The sequence below is a fragment of the Pyrus communis genome, chromosome 15 (genome assembly GCF_041283825.1).
Source record: "Pyrus communis isolate YQ-2024b chromosome 15, ASM4128382v1, whole genome shotgun sequence".
NCBI classification, from domain to species: Eukaryota; Viridiplantae; Streptophyta; class Magnoliopsida; order Rosales; family Rosaceae; genus Pyrus; species Pyrus communis.
The window spans coordinates 12,869,377-12,892,779 of record NC_142579.1 but is presented as its reverse complement, the minus strand read 5'-3'; the positions used below and the strand labels follow the sequence as shown (position 1 = coordinate 12,892,779).

Genomic DNA, 23,403 nt, shown 5'->3' with positions numbered 1-23,403 from the left:
TCGATAGCTCTATAAAAAGCCAAGGCGACGCGTCCACTGATTCAAAAAGCCGGAATTTCCGGCGTAATTTAGGCGACGTTTTCTCGGCTTTTCAGAAGACGCGTTCAACTTTGTCAAAAGAGTTCTTCTTTTCAGACAACACGTGGAGGCCATCATCGCAACTACACATCTTTAGCCGACAAGCGCAAAGTTCGGCGACGCTTTCTCTGCTTTTCAGAAAACGCGTGCAGCTTTGTCAAAAGGAGCCGCATTTGCACTACCACGTGTCGTTCAGAAAGAGAAGGGGCGTCGTTCAGAAATCGAAGGGGCGCCTGCTCAGAAATCGAAGAGGCGTCGTTCTGATATCGAAGAGACATTTGTCGACAAGGGTAAAAGAACAGTACCACCACTTGATATTATCTCTATATATGTCGACCTTCGTCTTTTATGGCAAGGCAAACCTGAAGAAAAATGCCCAACTCTCCCTCACCTCTGAGGGCGCACTCCCAGCAAAGCCTTTCGAAAGACTCAATTCTTTCTTCTTCCCCAAAGATGATACCAGATGCCTGGAGTACATATGACCTAGGAGGAAACAGCACAACAAATTCATGTGCTGATTCATTCACCGCTTCTTCAAAAGCAAAGGTATCTCATATCATCAAGGTCAAAAGCAAAAGTATCTCATATCATGCTCTTTCCCTGTCTTTTTCTTTGTCCTTGTTCTTACTCGCATGGCAAAGTAAAAGAAGCAATTAGCCGGCACTTGGAGTCAATCTTCCGATCTGGAGCCAACTGCCTGGAATCTATTCCTGATTGCTTACCTAGCGTTGCTCTCGAGTAGTCATCTTCAACGGTTGATACACTTCCGGAGAAGGGACCACTTCTGCAAAGGGGAGCGAGTAAGGCAAGCGAAAATGATACATTGAAGCATGTGGAGACAAACATAGGCTGAGTTATCCTCCAACCCTTTTCAATACGAATTGGAAAGATTGAACAAAGAAACAGACCAAAGGGGTAAGCTCAGACCTTCGGGGGAGACCAAAAGAATCCTGCTGCCCAGTTCAAGAGTAGCACAAAGGAAAATCAACGATGGGCGGAAACCAGTTCAAGAGTAAGCCTGTGGAATCACAAAGATCAAAGCCTCAATGCAATCACCAAGGAGAAGAGGGAATTTACACTCCATAACCAGATTTGCGTCCCTAAACTCTTCTCTTTGTTAATTACATTCTGCCATGTTTTGTATGCTTAAGTGCTTTTTGTGTGTTTACTTATGTTTTGTGTGAATCTATGCTTAAAACATTGAGGACAATGTTTGATTTAAGTGTGGGGGGGTAACTAAGTATATTTGATGCAAATTCGTGGGATTTTATCACCCATTACTTAAAATGTTGTTCCTTGCTGTTTTAAGGTGTTTTTAAGTTATTTTAGAGTGTTTTAGTATGTTTTGTTTTTATAACTCCGAAAATGACATAAAAATTTGAAAAACATGTTTTAAAAAGCCTAAAAAGAGTGTTTTGAGTCGTTTTTGTGTGTTTGTGTCTTAGGGTACCTTCCAACACAATGATAAGGATTTGGTTTGTAATTGCATGACGGTTAAAAAGAGTTATAAACATAGAGAAAAGTTTGATTTACTCTTGGTATATGCTTGGTTATGGTTATAATGTATGACTTCACATGCAATCATAAAAGAAAAATTCGTTTTTGTAACATGCTTGAAGGAAGGAACTCAAACAAACACTACAACCCTGTGAAACTCGAGCCATTACCTTCTTTGGAGAGTTATTTTCTGTGATTCTTTGTTTTCTAAAGTTGTTGCATGATCTCATTATTCCTTGCTTGGTTGCTACTTAGAATGCAATTGTATCATGATAGAACTAAATACTAGAACTTATATCCGTTTCATTCAAAGCATGACATTGAATTGCATAACATATATCAAGATGAAGTTGTGTAGTTGCCACCATAGCCAAATAGCCTTACTTCCCATATTTCGTATATATTAGTTTTAACCCTGTTGAGCCTCGTTTAGCCTATTTTCTTTGCTAACCACATCACCCCTTACCTAGCCTAGTATAGGACAGTCCACACCCTTGTTCTTAAAAGATAGTGAGCATGACTTAAATGAATTCCTTTTGAGTACATTATGAAAGAAAATGAGTGTGGGGGAGAGAATGTTTTGTTCTTAAGTGTTTATGTATGTTTTGAGAGTCAAAAGAAAAGGAAAAAAAAAAAATTGTGAAAAACATATGAAAAAGAAAAACAGAAAAGAAAAGAAAGAAAGGAAAAAGAGCTTGTTCCCCCTTGTTGTTCAAAAGATTGAGTTTTCATTCAAAAGTGAATTCTACGTTAATTCAAATGCTTTGCTCACTATTGCTTTAAGAATGTTTGTTTATCCTTCACCTTTCATTGTTAGCCAATACCCTAGCCCCGTTACACCCCTTTGACTTCTATCTTGATCGTTATGTGTTCAATAATGTGGAGTTTGGAATTGATATGAGCTTATGGAATCACTGGTTCTCGTTCTAAGTAGTGGCATTCCATTCATGAGATCATATCTAAACATGCTTATTAACTCTAGAAATTGCTTCCTTTGAAATACATATATGTGAGTGTTCGTTTTTATGTTTACATCAATCTTCTCACATATAACTAGTTTAAGGTGTGTAGTCAGAAAATCTGAGTGAAAATTGAGTGCATATATTGTAAGGAATTGAGCAAATTCTCTAAGGCATGTTACTACATTCAAAATATAGTTTTAAATGCTTAATTGTGAATTAGTATGTGGTGACTATGATTAAGTAAGTACTTAAGTGTAAAGATAACCAAAATCTGTGGGAATAATGATTTTTAACATGTCATGTGCATTGGAAATCCCTGAGACGATTGTTGGAAGGTGTAGGTTGTGTTTTGTTCGTTTTGTTTTGTTTTTGGTTTCTTTTGTTTTGTTTTGCTCGAGGACTAGCAAAAGCTAAGTGTGGGGGAATTTGATAGGAGCATATTTAGGCGACTTACTTAGCTTGTTTTCGTGCATTTATATTGTTAATTCATAGTTGTTTTTGGCGTTTAAGCCATTTTCGTGTGTTTTTAGGTTCATGTGGCTAAGGAAGCAAAAAGATGCATTTTGGAGCATTTTGGAGCAAAATTGGACTTGGAAGGGATAACTTATACTTGGAGCAAAAGGAATGGACGAAATTGAAGAGTTGATGTCACAAGGATTCCTACTTGAAGTAGCCACACACCTTCCACATTTCAGCCACATGCACTTGTTCCTCCATCATTGCACCAACAACAACATTGCACATGCACTCCCTTTAATTAATTAACCCACATGCACCCTTTATTCATTCATCATTCCAGCCACTCCACATCCCTCACCAAGAAATCATTCAACACATGCATCCATAATCATTTCTCCACACCAAAACTGTGCACATGCATTCCCCTTGTGAAATTCCATCATTCCACACCTCCATGGCAGCCACCAACCAACCTAGCTGTCATGTTTCCTCTTTAATCATTCAAACATTCACCCACATGCATTTCTAACCCACATGCACCCTAGATTCTAATCAGCCATTCACATTTAATCATTCATTCCCATCAGATTTCTAGCATATTCACATGCATTCCATCCTTTAAAACATTGCACATGCACTCCACATGCATTCATCCTAGCTGTCATGTTTCCCCTTTCATCATTCCCTCACATTCTTTAAATCAGCCAACACATGCATCCACCTTTCTCCCATCAGATTTCCAACATTGCACATGCATTCCCCTTACAATTTCAGCCATCCTAGCATTTGCACATGCAACCTAGCTGTCATGTTCCCTCTCCCATCCATCCATCTCCCTATAAAAACCATACACACTTCACACAAACATTCATTCATTCTTCCATTTCAGAAATTCACCCATTTCCCACATCAAAACTGCCCTTTGGCCATGAGTTCCCTATAATCCAAACACCACCAGAAATTCATCCATTCAACCACTCCCCAAACCATTTACACCATCAAACTATCCTTAGACCTTGTGCTACAACGAAGAGGAAGAGAAGAGTGCCTAAACGTTCATACAATTCAAGTTTGAGTTGTTGGAATGTTTAGGTGTTTCTTTGATTTCAATGTTTAATTTCAATGCTCTTTGTTTTGTACGAATGAGGAATGGATGATAAGAGGGCCTAAACGTTCATACAATTCAAGTTTGAGTTGTTGGAATGTTTAGGTGTTTCTTTGATTCTCTTTGTTTTGTACCATGAGGAACTAAACTCCCCCTTGGTTGGGGGGTGATTCGAATATATGTTTATGCTTGCATTTTGATTTGATTACTTCTAATTGCGTTTCATAAGTTGTGATTCAATTTGTTTAACCGTTTTATTGATAACTTATTTATGTATGTTTATTGAGAGTGCACGCTTAATTTTCATGCATGAATATGACGCTAGAATATAAGTGAGTTTCACCTAATAGTTACGAACTTATATTCATAAGTAGTGGAGGTTGCTTATAAACAATCGCGTTAAACGAATTCTTGGCAAGAGTTTCATGCATTCATAGTAACGAATGCCTCGTCAACACTTATAATTTTCATAGAGCGTAATGATTCTTGCTTGTACCTCTTCTATGCATTCATGTTGAGGACTTGTGGGGAATGTTTTGAATTGTCGCATGCATCATCCAATTCAATAACGTTAGGAAGATTTGAAGGTTAATTAGTGCATCACGGTTAACTTGGGGTGTTGAGTATCATAGTTTATTGAAATGCAATTGGAAATCATTTTATTATGCAAGTATAACATGTATAGAGATGAACCCCTTAGCCATTCTATCATCCATTCATTCCATTCCATCAAATTCGTTTTACAATCTGTTTAGTTTATTAACTTGTTTTGTTATTTCAATTTTCGTATAAATCTAAATCCCCCTTTACTTTAATGTCCAATTTAGTTAGAAATCAATTTAGTTTGTGCTTTTAAGTGTTTTGATTCATTTTATTTCCCAATTTCGTCCAGATTCACCAAAGTGCTCAAAACTGCCCAGAAAGTGATTTTAAGGCAGTTTTGAGTGTTTTGGGTGATGTTTGAGTCTTTTGGTTTGTTTTAATGTTTTAAGTGTTTAGTTTTGCATTCTTTGAGTCTAGTATAGTGTTTTATATTGTGTTTTTACGTTCTTGAGTCATTTTGTTACACAAATTCGTCCAAATTTGTGTTTGTGCTCAAATCTGCCCAGAAAGTGGTTTTTAGGCAGATTTGAGTGTGTTTGTGTTGTTTTGAGTCCTTTGAGTCTTTGTGAACGTTTTTAACTTTGTTTTTATGTTTTTGAGTCAAATCCAAGTGATTAACAATCCCTCCTAATCCCCGGTCCAGAACGATCCCTACTTGCACCTATACTACAAATGATAAAAAGAGGGTTAATTTGTGTGCGTATAAATCTCGCATCAGTAGGGACTCCTCATTATGCACCATTCGGCTTAGGTGGTTAGCCACCACGTTTTCACTTCCCTTCTTGTCACGAATCTCGATGTCGAACTCTTGAAGTAACAACATCCACCGAATTAGCTAGGGCTTGGCCTCCTTTTTGGTGAGCAAGTACTTTAGAGCTGCATGATCAGTGAAAACAATTACTTTAGTACCAATTAGATATGATCGAAATTTATCTAAAGCAAAGACAACGGCAAGAAGTTCTTTTTCCGTAGTGGAGTAGTTCAACTGGGCATCGTTCAACGTCCGTGAGGCATAGTAGAAGACATGCGGCCTCTTGTCCTTTCTTTGTCCCAAAACAGCCCCTAAAGCATAATCGGACGCATCACACATAAGCTCGAACGGGAGGCTCCAATCCGGGGGAACAATAATGGGTGTCGTGGTCAACAACTCCTTGAGTTGGTTGAATGATGCCGTGCACTCCTTAGTGAATTCAAACGCCACGTCTTTTTGTAGGAGGCGGCAAAGAGGTTGTGCAACTTTTGAGAAATCTTTGATAAACCTACGATAGAAACCTGCATGGCCAAGAAACGAACGAACCTCTCTAACCGAAGTCGGAGAGGGTAAGTGACGTACAAGATCTATCTTTGACCTATCAACTTCAATGCCGTTTTCAGAGATGATATGACCTAAAACTATGCCTTGTTTAACCATGAAATGACATTTTTCCCAATTAAGAACAAGGTGATGCGAGATTTATACGCACACAAATTAAACCCTCTTTTTGACAATTGTAGTATAAGTATAAGTAGGGATAGTTCTGGACCGGGGATTAGGAGGGATTGTTAATCACTTGGATTTGACTCAAAAACGTAAAAACACAATATAAAACACTATACTAGACTCAAAGAATGCAAAACTAAACTTTAAAACACTCAAACAAATCAAAAGACTCAAACATCACCCAAAACACTCAAAGCTGCCTTAAAAACACTTTCTGGGCAGTTTTGAGCACTTTGGTGAATTTGGACGAATTTGTGTAATAAATTGAATCAAAACACTTAGAAACATAAACCAAGACACTTTCTAACTAAATTGGACAATAAAGTAAAGGGGGAATGAGTTTTGGACGAAATTAAACTAAATGCACAGATTCTAATTAAAACAGATTGTAAAAAATGAATTTGATGGAATGGAATGAATGGATGATAGAATAGCTAAGGGGTTCATCTCCATACATGTTACACTTGCATAATAAGATGATTTCCAATTGCATTTCAATAAACCATGACTTCTCAACGCTCCAAGTTAATTAGGTCCGCTTAAATTAACTTTCAGATTTCCCTAGATTCATTGGATTGAATGGAATACGCATTACAACCAAATTATTCCTAATCAAAGTCCCTAACTATGGAATACGCATGATAGAGACATTCAACAAAGATCATTAAGTTCAACGGAAATCATAAACATCGACGAGGCATTCGTTACTATGGAATACGCATGAAACTTATGCCAAGAATTCACTTAACGCGATTGTTTATAAGCAACCTCCACTACTTGTGAATATAAGTTCGTAACTATTAGGTGAAACTCACTTATATTCTAGCGTCATATTCATGCATGAAAATTAAGCGGGCACTCTCAATAAACATACATAAATAAGTTATCAATCAAACAGTTAAACAAATTGAATCCACAACTTATGAAACGCAATTAGAAGTAATCAAATCAAAATGCAAGCATAAACATATATTTCAAATCCCCCCTAGCCAAGGGGGGTTTAGTTCCTCATACGTACAAAACAAAGAGAATCAAAGAAACACCTAAACATTCCAACAACTCAAACTTGAATTGTATGAACGTTTAGGCCCTCTTCTCTTCCATTCCTCATTCGTACAAAACAAAGAGTATTGAAATTAAACATTGAAATCAAAGAAACACCTAAACATTCCAACAACTCAAACTTGAATTGTATGAACGTTTAGGCCCTCTTATCTTCCTCTTCGTTGTAGCACAAGGTCTAAGGATAGTTTGATGGTGTGAATGGTTTGGGGAGTGGTGGAATGGCTGAATTTCTGGTGGTGTTTGTGACTGAAATGTGTATGGAAGAATTAATGAATGTTTGTGTGAAGTGTGTATGGTTTTTATAGGGAGATGGATGGATGGGAGAGGGAACATGACAGCTAGGTTGCATGTGCAAATGCTGGAATTCTGAAATGGTGATGGGAGATGCATGTGGCTGATTTATGCATGTGATTAAAGGGTGGGAGTGCATGTGCAATGAGTGGTGTTGTTGGTGTGTGAAAGTGGCTGAATTGGTGGTGCATGTGATTAAAGAGTGAATGCATGTGTTGAATGATTTCTTGGTGAGGGAATGCATGTGCAAATGCATGTGGAATTATTTATGAAGGGAATGCATGTGCAATGGAGTGGAATGACAGCTAGGTTGAATATATTTAAAGGGAGTGCATGTGGCTTGGTTGGAATGAATGAAATGCAATCTGAAATGGGAGATGGAATGGGATGCATGGCAATGATGGTGTTTGTTTGAATGATTGCAGATTGTGTGGGTGTGTGATTAGGTTGCATGTGGGTGAATGATTAAAGGGTGTGGAAGATGGCTGAAATGATGAAAGAATAAAGGGTGCATGTGGGTTAATTAATGAAGGAAATGTATGTGCAATGACAATGTGTTAGAATGGATGTGTGTTATGCATGTTAAGTGATAAGTGATAAGTGATGATGATAAGTGATTATGATAAGTGATATGATAAGTGATGATGATAAGTGATAAGTGATAAGTGATGAGTGATATGATATGTGGTTATGATATGATAAGTGGTGATGATAAGTAATGATATGTGGGAGTGTGGCTGAAATGAAGGAGTGGAATGTTGGAATGTTATGCACGGCTAAGGATATAGGAAAGGTTTAAATGTCCTAAAACTAAAGGGAACAAGGTTCCAACACTTTGGTCTTCAATTAGGTCTTCAATTTCGTCCAACACTTTGGGGCCAAGCATAAGCTATCCATCCTTAGCCCAAAAGTGCTCCAAAAGTCTCCAAAATGCATCTTTTTGCTCCTTTAGCCATTTGGACCTACAAACACACGAAAATAGCTTAAAGTACTAAAATAACTAAAGAAACATAACGTAAATGCACGAGAACAAGCCATTTAAGTCGCATGAATATGCTCCTATCACAAGGTTAGTTTCAACACAACGTTTTAGAATCAAACTTAGATTATGCAAGCAACCATCAAAGGAATCTCCAAAGACACTGAAATCATCCATAAAAACTTCAATTATTTTCTCAACATAATCGGAAAATATGCTCATCATGCATCTTTGAAATGTGGCAGGTGCATTACATAAACCAAAAGGCATGCGACGATATGCAAATGTACCAAAAGGGCATGTGAAAGTTGTTTTTTCTTGGTCCTCGGGCGCAATGACAATTTGATTATAACCGGAATAACCATCAAGAAAACAATAGAAAGCATAACCGGCTAACCTCTCAAGCATTTGGTCAATGAACGGCAATGGGAAGTGATCCTTCCTCGTGGTGGCGTTTAGCTTCTTATAGTCGATGCACACCCTCCAACTAGTTTGAATGCGCGTAGGAACAAGCTCATTCTCGGCATTTGCAACCACAGTTACTCCGGATTTCTTTGGAATGCATTGCACGGGCGAAACCCACCTACTATCCGAGATTGGATAGATTACTCCACAATGCAAAAGCTTGATTATCTCCTTCTTCACAACTTCCATCATCGGAGGGTTGAGACGACGTTGAGCCTCTCGAGATGTTTTGGACCCCTCCTCTAGAAGTATGCGATGCATGCACGTAGTAGGGCTAATTCCCTTTATGTCGGCCAATGTCCATCCAATTGCCGTTTTGTACTCTTTAAGCACTCGCACCAATTTGTTTTCTTCTTGTGCCGTGAGTGAGGATGAGATAATGACGGACAATGTCTCATCCTCGCCCAAGAAAACATACTTCAAATGACTAGGCAATGGCTTAAGTTCAAGTGTAGGTGGCTGCACAACTGAGGGAAGCATTTTATTAGCCGAAACTGAACTTAAAATAGGGTCCAAAAACTTACCCGATTGTGATGGCAATGACTCGAGGGCAGCCACCATCTCAATAATATCCTCATTAGGGGGCACGGCCAAGGATTCCTCATGCATGCCGTGGGGTTCCTTGGTGGTTGTTTCCTTGTTTTGCATGTCCCTTCCTTGTGCAATGACCAATTCAAGTGCATCGTCCTTCAAATTGTCCAAATGGTTCTGATGCAAGAATTATACGCACACAAATTAAACCCTCTTTTTATCAATTGTAGTGAAGAATGTAAGTAGGGATCGTTCTGGACCGGGGATTAGGAGGGATTGTTAATCACTTGGAAACTGACTCAAATACGTAAAAACAAGTTTAAAACACTATACTAGACTCAAAGAATGCAAAACTAACTTTTAAAACACCAAAACAAACCAAAAGACTCAAAACAGCACCAAAACACTCAAAACTGCCTTAAAAACACAATCTGGGCAGTTTTGAACACTAGACACAACTTTGGACGAAAATTGGGTTTACTTTGACCTAAGACACTTAAAAACACAAACTAAAGTGATTTCTAACTAATATGACTCAACAAAGTAAAGGGGGATTGGTTTTGGACGAAATTAAAAACAAAACAAACTTTTTAAATTAGAACAGATTGTAAAAACGAATTTGATGGAGTTGAATGGATGGGAAGCTAGCTAAGGGGTTCATCTCCACACATGTTATACTTGCATATAAAACGATTTCCAATTGCTTTTCAATAACCCATGAATTCTCAACGCCCCAAGTTAATTAGGTTCGCTTAAATTAACCTTCAGATTTTCCTAACGTTATTGAATTGGATGATTGCATACGACAACCCAAAACATTCCCCACAAGTCCCCTACATGATTGCATAATAGAGATACAAGCAAGAATCATTAAGTTCTATGAAAACCATAAGCATTGACGAAGCACTTGTTACTATGATTGCATGAAACTTATGCCAAGAATTTACTTAAGGCGATTGAGATCATCAACCTTTACTACTTGTGAATATAATTCCATAACGATTAGGTGAAATTTTCTTATATCCTAGCATCCAATTTATGCATGATAATTAAGCGTGCACTCTCAACCAACACACACAAATCAATGTAATTCACATAGATAAGTAAATTGAATTCACAACTTATGAAACGCAATTAGAAGTAATCAAATCATATTGCAAGCATAAACATGTATTTTGAATCCCCCCCTAGCCAAGGGGGGGTTTAGTTCCTCATACGCACAAAACAAAGAGAATTGAAATTAAACATTGAAATCAAAGGAAAAGAAACACCTAGAAATTCCAGCGACGCGAACTCGAATTGCATGAACTCCCGAGCTTCCTTCTCCTCCTCCTTGGTGCGCCAAGGGTCTAGGGACAGGTTTAGGGCCTTAGGTGTATGGATGCATGGTTATGGAGGGATGTAGTAGTGTTTAGGGGAAGGGGATGGTGCGGCAAAGCTTAAAACTAAGGAGAAAGGTGTTTGGTGGCTGCGGCAAGGGTGTGGAGAGGGTTGGACGAATTTCTGGAATTAATGAATGTGTATGAGAGGTGGTGATCTGATCTAGGGGTTAATATGAGTATATATAGGCACTTAAAACCCTAGGGTAATCAGATATGGACTTGAATAACCCAAATCCACAAGGAAATAGGCTTAGAAATCAGAAATACAAAGGGATAATGCTTCCTAGGTGCGGCAGGTAAGGAGATAAGGTGATAAGGCTTCTAGAATGCCTTGCAAGGCAAGGGAAATCAGCTTTCTAGAAGGGATAGGTGCGGCACTAAAGGATAGGGCAGATTAGGGCTTCTAGAAACCCTCCAATGCAAGGAAAACTCATGGCAATGATGGATAAGGGTTCTAGAACAAGGATAAGGTTTCTAGAACAAGGATAAGGTTTCCTCATTGCACATGGAAACTTTGCCTATTAGGATTAGGAAACCTTGTCTTTGTCATTCCTTCTTCATCTTGGACTCCTTTTCCTTCTTGGACTTGGAAAACTTCTTTGTTGCTTCACTTGAGACCATTTGGATTTTGACTTTCCTTCATCAAGTAGGAAACCTTATTTGAGTAGGAAACTTTGTTCTTCTAGGAATCCTAATTCAACTAGGAAACCCATTTTAACTAGGAATCCTAATTCAACTAGGAAACCATCTTCCATTTAGGGACTTCCCTACTTCTACTAGGAAACCTTGCTCAAGTAGGAATCATCATCTTCAAGTCTTCAATTTCGTCCATCCTCTTGGCTCCAAGCATATGATGTCCATTCCAATCTCTAATTTGCTCCAAAAGGCATCCTTTTGCATACTTTGCCCTTAAAACCTGAAAACACATAGAAGTAGCTTAAAAGACTACTTTACTAAGGAAAAACACTATAAATGCACAAAAACAAGCTAAACTAAGGTGCGTAAATATGCTCCTATCAAATTCCCCCACACTTAGCTTTTGCTAGTCCTCGAGCAAAACAAAATGAAACAAAGTAAATAAACGAAGTAAAACGAGTAAAACGCAACCTACACCTTCCAACGATCGCCTCAGGGATTTCCAATGCACATGACATGTTAAAAATCATCACTCCCACATATTTTAGCCATCTTTACGCTTAAGCATTTACTTAATCATGGTCACTACTCATTAGTTCACAAATGACCAATTAAAACATGATTTTGAATGTAGTAACATGCCTTAGAGAATTTCTTCAATTCCTTACTAGATATGCACTCAATTTTCACACAGATTTTCTGACTACACACCCTATACTAGTTATATGTGAGAAGATAGATGTAAATATGAAAACGAATGCTCACATAAATGTATGACAAAGAAAGCACTTTTCGGAGTTAATAACATGTTTAGATATGATCTCATGAATGGAACGCTACTACTTAGATGCGAGAACCAGTGACACCATATGCTCGTACCAATTTTAAACTCCACAAATTGAAACACATAACACTCAAGATTAAAGTCAATGGTTGTAACGGGGCTAGGGGTATTGGCTAACAAAGAAAGGTAAAGGATAAAACAAACGTTCTTTAAACAATAGTAAGCAAAGCAATGAACTTGATACTTAGAATTCACTTTAGAGTGCAGAGAATAACTTTAAACACAAAGGGGAATACACGTGCATACTTAGGGTCAAATGCAACGTTTTGGACCCTTTCTTCACTATCCAACAACTTAGAGCTCATTTTATGCTCTTTCAACTCCTTTTCATACTTTTCACAACTTTTTCTTTTTTTCTTCTTATTTTCCACGAAAATTTTTTTTTTTTCTTTTCTTTGCCGTGCCTCATTCAAGACTTTGGCACACCCATATATCAAGAATCCTTCCCCCACACTTGTTTTCTACAATGCAATGATCAAAAGGAATTCATCTTTGAGTTATGCTTTTACTATGCTTCAAGAACAAAGGTATGGGTGGTCCTACTCTAGGCTAGGTGAGGAAAATTGTGGGTTAACAAAGAAAGTAGGCTACACAAGGCTCAACGGGGTTAAATCCTACAAACAAATGAAATAGGGAAATATGGCAATTTGGCTATGGTGGTTACTACTAACTTCATCTTGAATATGTGTTATGCAATTCAACAACATGTTTTGAATGAAATTGGCATGAGTTCTAGTATTTGGAACTAAATGATGAAACGCCTTCTAAGTAGTAACCAAGCAAAGAAAAATGAGATCATGCAACGACTTTAGAAAACTAGAATGCACAGATTTTAACTCTCCAAATAAACGTTTAGGCTCAAGTCTCACAAGGTTGTAGCATTAGTTTGAGTTCCTTCCTTCAAGCATGTTTACAAAAACTGATTTTTTTTTTTTCTTTTTGATTACATGTGAAGTCATAAGTTATAACCACAACCAAGCATAACAAAGAGTAAATCAAACTTTCATCCATGTTAATCATTCTCTTTAACAGTCATGCAATTACAAACCGAATCCTCATCATTGTGTTGGAAGGTACCCTAAGACACAAACAAACACACAAAAACAACTTAAAAACAACTCTTTTTGGGTTTTCAAAACAATTTTTTCAATTTTTTTCTGGGATTTTCGGATTTTTAGAACAACAAACTCTAAAACACTCTTAAACGGCTTAAAAACACTTAAAAACAGCAAGAAACAACATTTGAAATTATGGGTGACAAAACCCTACGAATTTGCATCAAAACACTTTGGTTACCCCCCCCCACACTTAAATCAAACATTGTCCTCAATTTTTCAAGCATAGACTCACTCAAATAACAAACAACAAACAAAACAACATCTAACAACCTAACATGGCAGAAACAAAATCAACAACAAAGAGAAGAGTTTAGGAACGCAAATCTGGAATTGGAGTGCTTTCTCGGTCTTTCTTTGTTGAATGCATGGGTTGCCTCCCAAGTAGCGCTTGCTTTAACGTCGTACAGCCGGACGAAGACCTCATTCACTCCTTACTAGGGCCCACGGCTTCCAAGGGTATGTAATCCACGGCATGCTCCACAAAGGTGTCATAATAGGGCTTCAAACGATGCCCGTTCACCTTGAATTCTTGTCCCGTTTTCAAGCTTTGGATTTGGACTGCACCATGAACAAAAACATTAGTAATAACAAATGGTCCAATCCACTTAGAACGTAACTTACCGGGAAACAAACGTAAACGGGAATTGAACAATAGCACTTTCTGCCCAATTGAGAATGATTTCCCACGGATCATGTTGTCATGGAAAGCTTTGGTCTTTTGCTTGTAAATGCGTGCATTATCGTACGCCTCGTGCCGTATTTCATCAAGCTCATTCAATTGGAATTTCCTAAGACTTCCCGCTTCATCTAAGTGCATGTTGAACTTCTTGACGGCCCAAAGAGCTTTATGCTCCAACTCCACGGGAAGATGGCACGCCTTGCCATAGACAAGTCTAAAAGGGGACATCCCAATGGGGGTTTTGTATGCCGTACAATACGCCCAAAGTGCATCATCTAACCGTAAGCTCCAATCCTTCCTTGTTGGCCCAACGGTCTTCTCAAGTATTTGCTTGATCTCTTGGTTGGAAACCTCGGCTTGGCCATTCGTTTGAGGATGGTAAGGTGTAGAAACCTTATGGGTGACATGGTATTTCCTCAATAACGCTTCAATGGTCCGATTGCAAAAGTGTGACCCTCCATCACTAATGATCACTCGTGGCATTCCAAACCTTGCAAAAATGTTAGTTCTAATAAAATCTGCAACCACTTTAGAATCATTAGTCCGGGTGGCCTTGGCTTCCACCCATTTTGACACATAATCAACCGCAAGCAAAATGTACATGAAACCATACGATGAAGGGAAGGGACCCATAAAATCAATACCCCAAACATCAAAAATTTCAACATTTAGGATAGAAACCTGCGGCATTTGGTCCCTTGCACTAATACCACCCATTCTTTGGCATTTATCACATGTTAAGCAAAACGTTCTAGCATCCTTAAAATACTAGGCCAATAAAATCCACATTGTAACACTTTGAGGGCCGTGCGTTGTGTGCCAAAGTGCCCTCCACATGCATATGTATGACAAAAACTCAAAATTGAATGACATTCAGAATCATGTACACAACGACGTATAATCTGATCGGGACAAAATTTCCATAAGTACGGATCATCCCACACATAAAACCGTGCATCATGCCTAAGTTTATCTCGTTGGTGCCTAGTGAACTCACTTGGAATACGTTTTGACACCAAAAAATTAACAATATCGGCATACCAAGGTGCACTAACCTTAATGGACAGCAATTGTTCATCGGGGAATGTCTCGGCAATGGGTAGGGCTTCTTCATTGTGCACCATTCGGCTTAGGTGGTCAGCCACCACGTTTTCACTTCCCTTCTTGTCCCGAATCTCGATGTCGAACTCTTGAAGTAACAACATCCATCGAATTAGGCGTGGCTTGGCCTCCTTCTTAGTGAGCAAGTACTTCAGAGCTGCATGATCAGTGAAAACAATTACTTTAGTACCAATTAGATATGATCGAAATTTATCTAAAGCAAAGACAACGGCAAGAAGTTCTTTTTCCGTAGTGGAGTAGTTCAATTGTGCATCGTTCAATGTCCGTGAGGCGTAGTAGATGACATGCGGCCTCTTGTCCTTTCTTTGTCCTAAAACTGATCCTAAAGCATAGTCGGACGCATCACACATGAGCTCGAAAGGTAGACTCCAATCCGGTGGAACAATGATGGGTGCCGTGGTCAACAACTCCTTAAGTTGGTTGAATGATGCCGTGCACTCCTTGGTGAATTCAAACGTCACGTCTTTTTGTAGGAGACGGCAAAGAGGTTGTGCAACCTTCGAGAAATCCTTGATAAACCTACGATAAAATCCTGCATGGCCAAGAAAAGAACGAACCTCTCTAACCGAAGTTGGAGAGGGTAAGTGACGTACAAGATCTATTTTCGACTTATCAACCTCAATACCGTTTTCAGAGACTATATGACCTAAAACTATGCCTTGTTTAACCATGAAATGGCATTTTTCCCAATTAAGAACAAGGTTAGTTTCAACGCAACGTTTTAAGATTAAACTAAGATTATGCAAGCAACCATCAAAAGAATCACCAAACACGCTAAAATTATCCATAAATACTTCAATGATTTTCTCAACATAATCAGAAAATATGCTCATCATGCATCGTTGAAATGTAGCAGGTGCATTACATAAACCAAAAGGCATGCGACGATATGCAAAAGTACCGAAGGGGCATGTAAAAGTGGTTTTTTCTTGATCTTCGGGTGTTATGACAATTTGATTATAACCAGAATAACCATCAAGAAAACAATAGAAAGCATAACCGGCTAACCTCTCAAGCATTTGGTCGATGAACGGCAATGGGAAGTGATCCTTCCTTGTTGCGGCGTTTAGCTTCCTATAATCAATGCACACCCTCCAACCGGTTTGAATGCGTTGAGGAACAAGTTCATTCTCGGCATTTGCAACCACAGTCACTCCAGATTTCTTCGGAACGCATTGAACGGGTGAGACCCACTTACTATCCGAGATTGGATAGATTACTCCACAATCCAAAAGCTTGATTACCTCCTTCTTCACAACTTCCATCATCGGAGGGTTGAGACGGCGTTGAGCCTCTCGGGATGTTTTGGACCCCTCCTCTAGAAGTATGCGATGCATGCATGTAGTAGGGCTAATTCCCTTGATGTCGGCCAAGGTCCATCCAATTGCCGTTTTGTACTCCTTGAGCACTCGCACCAATTTGTTTTCTTCTTGTGCCGTGAGTGAGGATGAGATAATGACGAGCAATGTCTCATCCTCGCCCAAGAAAACATACTTCAAATGACTAGGCAACGGCTTAAGTTCAAGTGTAGGTGGCTGCACAACTGAGGGAAGCATTTTATTAGCCGAAACTGAACTTAAAATAGGGTCCAAAAACTTACCCGATTGTGATGGCAATGACTCGAGGGCAGCCACCATCTCAATAATATCCTCATTAGGGGGCACGGCCAAGGATTCCTCATGCATGCCGTGGGGTTCCTTGGTGGTTGTTTCCATGTTTTGCATGTTCCTTCCTTGTGCAATGACCAATTCAAGTGCATCATCCTTCAAATTGTCTAAATTGTCCTGCGCCAAAGAGTCAATTATATCAATAGCAAAACACGAATGATTCTCACTAGGGTACTTCATAGAATCAGAAAGATTGAAATTAATAACTTCCCCATCAAATTCCATGGTCAAAGTGCCATTATATACGTCAATCTTCGTACGAGCAGTTTTCATGAATGCCCTTCCGAGGAGGATGGGCAATGAAGGGGCATGGTCCGATTCATCCATCTCAAGTACGTAGAAGTCCGCCGGGAAGATCAAATGATTAACCTGCACCAACACATCTTCCAAAACTCCCTTTGGATAGGCATTAGATCTATCGGCTAATTGTATGATCACACCATCGTTTTTCAACGCTCCTAGGTTCATAGATGCATAAATTGAATATGGCATGACATTTATAGATGCACCTAGGTCTAACATGGCAGATTCAAACCTAGAATTACCAATAACACACGGAATTGTAAAACTACCCGGATCTTTGCATTTTGGGGGCAGCTTGCGTTGTAAGATGGCTGAGACGTTTTCACCTACTTTGACCACCTCCTTGGTCGAAATCCTCCTCCTATTGGTGCAAAGTTTCTTCAAGAACTTGGCGTACCTCGGGACTTGCTTGATTGCATCCAAAAGGGGGATATTGACTTGAACTTTCCGAAACGTCTCCAAAATGTCCTTTTCCGCTTCTTCTTTCTTTGTTTGCTTAAACCTACTAGGAAAAGGAACATTCGCAGGAAAATCATTAGTAGGAACCGAACTTGACACGTTTTTACCTTTATTGGATGAATTGGACGACTTGGGATCACTTGGAACTTGCGGCACATTTGGTTCCACCTTGGCCGTGAGTGGCCTTTGCTCCTCCTCTTCAATTCTCAACTCGTCCTCCTCGTTGGAACGTGATTTGGATGGGTTGAGGTCAGATCCGACTTACTTTCCACTTCGCAAATGCATAGCTTTTGAAGATTCGAATCCACCTTTCGGATTGACCACCGTTGAGCTAGGCAACCTTCATTGCTCACGAAATTGCCCCATGAACTCGGCAATCTGTCCCACTTGCTTTTCTAAGTTGTCCACCCTCTTGTCTTGGATTTGCCTCTCTTTGTTTTGAGTTTGGACTTCCTGCGTCAAAGTAGTAAGTAATTGAAAAATCTTATCATTATCACTTGAATTACCTACATTGCTTTGGGCAGGTTGTGCTTGGGCTTGTGGTGGTGCCAACGGCTTTTGATAGAAACCCGGGGGTTGTTGCCTAAATCCGCTTTGTTGTTGACCTTGTTGGGGGTCTCGCCATTTGAAATTCGGATGATCACGCCAACCAGGATTGTAAGTATTAGAAAACGGATCACCACGTGTTTGGTATTGGTTGCCATATCCCACGGCATTGAGTGTCTCCCACCCTCCATTCTCGATCAATTGTGGGCACTTGTCCGTAGGGTGTCCTTGCATGGAGCATACGCCACAAGAAGCTACGGTTTTGACTTTTGGACCTTCCACCACCTGAGAAAGCAACGTAGTAAGGTTAGCCATTTGATTTTGAAGTTCGGTTATGGCACTTACCTCATTGACTTGGTGTTGCCGTGGGGTACTCCTCTGTCCAACGCCTTCGTATTGTTGAGCGTTCAACGCTCGATTAGCAATCAACATCTTTGCAGCCGTGGGGGTCTTGTCCACCAATGCTCCTCCCGCTGAGGCATCTAGCATTTGACGTTCAATAGGTAGAAGTCCCTCGTAAAAGTATTGTTGAAGTAGTTCCTCCTTCATTTGATGCTGTGGACATGAAGCAACAAGAGATTTAAAACGTTCATAATAAGTAGGAAAGGATTCACCTTCATCTTGTTGAATTCCACTTATCCTTTTTCGTAGGAGGATGACTCGAGAAGTTGGGAAAAACTTCTCCAAGTAAGCTCGTTTCATGCTCTCCCATGATGTGACAGTTCCGGGAGCCAATTCGTACAACCAATCTTTCGCTTTCTCTTGGAGAGAAAAGGGAAAGGCCTTCATCTTCAAGATGCTCTCATCTACGTTCACCGGAGTCATGCTTGAGCAAACGACTTCAAACTCCTTCAAATGCTTGTTCGGATCTTCCATGGATAGCCCATGGTACTTCGGAATGTGATGTAACAGGCTTGACTTCAATTCGAACTCGGCAGTCTTGTCTTGAGCCGCCCTTGGGTATTGGATGCACAAGGGTGCGGCATTGGCCAATCCCGAAGCGGAAAGCTCCTTGATTGTTCGGTTGTCCGCTGCCATGTCTTCCACTTCTTCTTCAAATTCAGAAACGGACTCGGAACGTGCACTTGATTCACTAGGTTCCGGGTTCTTCCTCTTACGTCTCAACTCACGCTCAAAATCGTCGTCAAAGTCTAAAATATGCTCGTGAACCGGATTAGAACTCCGAGTCATAAACAAGTACCTAAAACAAGAAACAAAATAACATAAGAATCTGATCTAATAAGAAAAACGAAAATAACAATCCAAGGGATTAGCAAAGTTGCTAATCCCCGGCAACGGCGCCAAAATTTGATGCGAGAATTATACGCACACAAATTAAACCCTCTTTTTATCAATTGTAGTGAAGAATGTAAGTAGGGATCGTTCTGGACCGGGGATTAGGAGGGATTGTTAATCACTTGGAAACTGACTCAAATACGTAAAAACAAGTTTAAAACACTATACTAGACTCAAAGAATGCAAAACTAACTTTTAAAACACCAAAACAAACCAAAAGACTCAAAACAGCACCAAAACACTCAAAACTGCCTTAAAAACACAATCTGGGCAGTTTTGAACACTAGACACAACTTTGGACGAAAATTGGTTTTACTTTGACCTAAGACACTTAAAAACACAAACTAAAGTGATTTCTAACTAATATGACTCAACAAAGTAAAGGGGGATTGGTTTTGGACGAAATTAAAAACAAAACAAACTTTTTAAATTAGAACAGATTGTAAAAACGAATTTGATGGAGTTGAATGGATGGGAAGCTAGCTAAGGGGTTCATCTCCACACATGTTATACTTGCATATAAAACGATTTCCAATTGCTTTTCAATAACCCATGAATTCTCAACGCCCCAAGTTAATTAGGTTCGCTTAAATTAACCTTCAGATTTTCCTAACGTTATTGAATTGGATGATTGCATACGACAACCCAAAACATTCCCCACAAGTCCCCTACATGATTGCATAATAGAGATACAAGCAAGAATCATTAAGTTCTATGAAAACCATAAGCATTGACGAAGCACTTGTTACTATGATTGCATGAAACTTATGCCAAGAATTTACTTAACGTGATTGAGATCATCAACCTTTACTACTTGTGAATATAATTCCATAACGATTAGGTGAAATTTCCTTATATCCTAGCATCAAATTTATGCATGATAATTAAGCGTGCACTCTCAACCAACACACACAAATCAATGTAATTCACATAGATAAGTAAATTGAATTCACAACTTATGAAACGCAATTAGAAGTAATCAAATCATATTGCAAGCATAAACATGTATTTTGAATCCCCCCCCCTAGCCAAGGGGGGGTTTAGTTCCTCATACGCACAAAACCAAGAGAATTGAAATTAAACATTGAAATCAAAGGAAAAGAAACACCTAGAAATTCCAGCGACGCGAACTCGAATTGCATGAACTCCCAAGCTTCCTTCTCCTCCTCCTTGGTGCGGCAAGGGTCTAGGGACAGGTTTAGGGCCTTAAGTGTATGGATGCATGGTTATGGAGGGATGTAGTAGTGTTTAGGGGAAGGGGATGGTGCGGCAAAGCTTAAAACTAAGGAGAAAGGTGTTTGGTGGCTGCGGCAAGGGTGTGGAGAGGGTTGGACGAATTTCTGGAATTAATGAATGTGTATGAGAGGTGGTGATCTGATCTAGGGGTTAATATGAGTATATATAGGCACTTAAAACCCTAGGGTAATCAGATATGGACTTGAATAACCCAAATCCACAAGGAAATAGGCTTAGAAATCAGAAATAGAAAAGGATAATGCTTCCTAGGTGCGGCAGGTAAGGAGATAAGGTGATAAGGCTTCTAGAATGCCTTGCAAGGCAAGGGAAATCAGCTTTCTAGAAGGGATAGGTGCGGCACTAAAGGATAGGGCAGATTAGGGCTTCTAGAAACCCTCCAATGCAAGGAAAACTCATGGCAAGGATGGATAAGGATTCTAGAACAAGGATAAGGTTTCTAGAACAAGGATAAGGTTTCCTCATTGCACATGGAAACTTTGCCTATTAGGATTAGGAAACCTTGTCTTTGTCATTCCTTCTTCATCTTGGACTCCTTTTCCTTCTTGGACTTGGAAAACTTCTTTGTTGCTTCACTTGAGACCATTTGGATTTTGACTTTCCTTCATCAAGTAGGAAACCTTATTTGAGTAGGAAACTTTGTTCTTCTAGGAATCCTAATTCAACTAGGAAACCCATTTTAACTAGGAATCCTAATTCAACTAGGAAACCATCTTCCATTTAGGGACTTCCCTACTTCTACTAGGAAACCTTGCTCAAGTAGGAATCATCATCTTCAAGTCTTCAATTTCGTCCATCCTCTTGGCTCCAAGCATATGATGTCCATTCCAAGCTCTAATTTGCTCCAAAAGGCTCCAAAATGCATCCTTTTGCATACTTTGCCCTTAAAACCTGAAAACACATAGAACTAGCTTAAAAGACTACTTTACTAAGGAAAAACACTATAAATGCACAAAAACAAGCTAAACTAAGGTGCGTAAATATGCTCCTATCAGGTTCTGCGCTAAAGAGTCAATTATATCAATAGCAAAACATGAATGATTCTCACTAGGGTACTTCATAGAATCAGAAAGATTGAAATTAATAACTTCCCCATCAAATTCCATCGTCAAAGTGCCATTATAGACGTCAATCTTCGTACGAGCAGTTTTCATGAATGGCCTTCCAAGGAGAATGGGTAATGACGGGGCATGGTCCGATTCATCCATCTCAAGTACGTAGAAATCCGCCGGAAAGATCAAATGATTAACCTGCACTAAAACATCTTCCAAAACTCCCTTTGGATAGGCATGAGATCTATCGGCCAATTGTATAATAACACCATCATTTTTCAACGCTCCTAGGTTCATAGATGCATAAATTGAATATGGCATGACATTTATGGATGCACCTAAGTCTAACATGGCAGATTCAAACCTAGAATTACCAATAACACACGGAATTGTGAAACTACCCGGATCTTTGCATTTAGGGGGCAGTTTGCGTTGCAAGATGGCTGTGACGTTTTCACCCACTTTTACAACCTCCTTGGTCGAAATCCTCCTCCTATTAGTGCAAAGTTCCTTCAAGAACTTGGCGTACCTCGGGACTTGCTTGATTGCATCCAAAAGAGGGATATTGACTTGAACTTTGCGAAACGTCTAGAGAATGTCCTTTTCCGCTCCCTCTTTTTTTGTTTGCTTAAACCTACTAGGAAAAGGAACATTCAAAGGAAAAGCATTAGTAGGAACTGAACTTGACACGTTTTTACCTTTATTGGGTGAATTGGACGGTTTAGGATCACATAAGGCTTGCGGCAAAGGTGTTTCCACCTTGGCCGTGAGTGAGCTTTGTTCCTCCTCTTCAATTCTCAATTCTTCCTCCTCGTTGGTATGTGATGTGGGTGGTCTAGGATCAGATCCAACTTGCTTTCCACTTCGCAAACTCATAGCTTTTGCAGATTCGAATCCACCTTTTGGATTGACCACGGTTGAACTTGGCAACCTACCTTGCTCTCGAAATTGTCCCATGAACTCGGCAATCTGCCCCAATTGCTTCTTCAAATTGTCCACCCTTTTGTCTTGGATTTGTCTCTCCTTAGTTTGAGTTTGTACTTCCTGCGTCAAAGTAGTAAGTAACTTAACAACTTGATCATTATCCAAAGACATACCTGAGCTTGTTGGGGTAGATTGCGATTGAGTTTGATTGGGGACGAATGGCTTTGTATAAAAGCCCGGTGGTTGCTGCCTAAATCCTCCTTGTTGTTAGGGTTGTTGAGGATCCCGCCATTTGAAATTTGGATGATCACGCCAACCGGGATTGTAGGTAGTGGAGAAGGGGTCACCACGATTTTGGTATTGATTCCCATATCCCACGGCATTGAGTGTCTCCCACCCTCCATTCTCGATCAATTGTGGGCACCTATCCGTGGGATGTCCTTGCATGGAGCACACACCACAAGAAGCTACGGTTTTGACTTTTGGACCATCCATCACCTGAGAAAGCAAAGTAGAGAGGTTAGCCATTTGATTTTGAAGCTCGGTTATGGCACTTACCTCATTGACTTGGTGTTGCCGTGGGGTACTCCTCTGTCCAATGCCTTC

General features: G+C 39.6%; 1 pseudogene; it reads right to left on the bottom strand.

Annotated features, from left to right (window-relative positions):
* Positions 1 to 15,426: 15,426 nt before the first annotated feature.
* Positions 15,427 to 19,462, bottom strand: LOC148690533 (uncharacterized; annotated as a pseudogene).
* Positions 19,463 to 23,403: the final 3,941 nt, after the last annotated feature.